The sequence below is a fragment of the Otolemur garnettii genome, unplaced genomic scaffold, assembly GCF_000181295.1.
Source record: "Otolemur garnettii isolate 467f Iridium unplaced genomic scaffold, OtoGar3 scaffold00044, whole genome shotgun sequence".
Lineage (NCBI taxonomy): Eukaryota > Metazoa > Chordata > Mammalia > Primates > Galagidae > Otolemur > Otolemur garnettii.
In genome coordinates, this window is record NW_003852439.1 from 6,286,760 (window position 1) to 6,288,510 (window position 1,751).

Consider the following 1,751-nt stretch of genomic DNA (forward strand, 5'->3'; position numbering starts at 1 on the left):
CTCCTGAGCTCAAGAGGCCCGCCCACCCCCGCCTCCTAGAGTGAGCCACCACACCAGACTTTGGTTTTCTTAAATATTTTTCTTTTTTTTTTTTTTATAGAGACAGAGTCTCACTTTATCACCCTCAGTAGAGTGCTGTGGTGTCACAGCTCACAGCAACCTCCAACTCCTGGGCTCAGGTGATTCTCTTGCCTCAGTCTCCGGAGTAGCTGGGACTACAGAAGCCCACCACGACGCCCAGCTATTATCTTGTTGCAGTTTGGCCAGGGCCAGGTTTTAACCCGCCACCCTCAGTATATGGGGCCGGCGCCCTACTCACTGAGCCAGAGGCACCACCCTTCTTAAATATTTCTTTCCTACATTTTTGTCTTCGTATAGAAGGCCAGAGTTTAAAGCGGGTAAAAGTTATGGCACCTCCCCACCTCTTTGCACATCTTCTCAGTATGTGCCCTTGCTCTGACCACCAGGAGCTCCCTTCTGCCAGAACCCACTTGGGTTTGGTCTATCTAGGCTCCTTCATCCTCACCCCAGTCTGACATCAACTTCTATGCCCACTGAGAGCACAGAAACTGTGACTGGTTGTGCCCTCACATCAGAAGCAAGCACCTGGAGTCCAGGAGGCTCAAGGACACCTACTCGAGCTGGTCTTGGGGGTTGTCATACCAGAGCAGCACCCAAGGGTTCAGACTACCTAGTCTGGGACCCACCCAGAGTATCCAAGCCTCGGGAAGCAGCTATGGCCCCCATTTCCTCTCTGGGAGCCCAGGCCTGTGCTCAGGTCCAAGGACATCTTTGCTCTTTCTTTCCAAAGCCACCACTTTCCATCCACTTCTTTCCATCCACTTCTGTGGATGCTAGTGAACACTCAATGCCACTAAACTGCACACTTAAAAATGCTTTAGATAGCAAATTTTATGTATATTTTACTGTAATAAATTCTGTAACACTCCACCCCTCTAGGAGATGAGGCCCTTCTGCAGCCTTGGCTCTAGGCTGCCACCTCCTGTCCCCCCAAAGATGTCAAAATGGGGATCTTCTGCTTGCTACAGCCCAGCACCTGCAAGTCACATGATGGATACACAGCTGCATCAGGAACCCATGGCCTCAGCTCTTATCCTCTTTTTTCTCTCCCCTCTCAACTACCCTTAACACACTCAAGGCTTCCTGCCAGTTCCTGCCCATTCCCCAAACCCAAGGGAACCACTGTGCAGGAGGAAAAGGTGGTGGCACCAGGTATAGCCCCTGCCCGCTAGCTGCACCACCTACCTCTCAGAGCCATTTATCCTGCTTTTGTAAAAAATAAAACCATCAAAGTGTGGGTAACAGTCTTCCCACAGCGTAAGCAGAAAATCATTGGTTCCAGTGAGGCTCCTTCTGTTCTACCCTTGCCTGGGCTGCCAGCAAAGCTGGTGGTGGCTTCCCTATGGGTAGAGAAACAGGGCCTGTTCCATCTGGTAGACCCTCCTGACACTGCAGGTTCCTTCCTATGAAAGGGACACATCTCTCAGACTCATACTTCCCAACTTCCCATCTTCAATGAAATGTACAAGCACTGCTGAGGACAGGAAGAACTCATTGTCATGATAAAAAGTGAAAATGTGGGGACAAGGCAGGGGATTGGTGTGCTGTCACCCAATGGGCACAACGTAAAGGTATATGGCACACCCTCTAGGCAACAACAGGAACCTCATCTAACCCAAACATTGCAACCTAATTGTACCCTCGTATTATTCTGAAATTTAAAAAAAAAA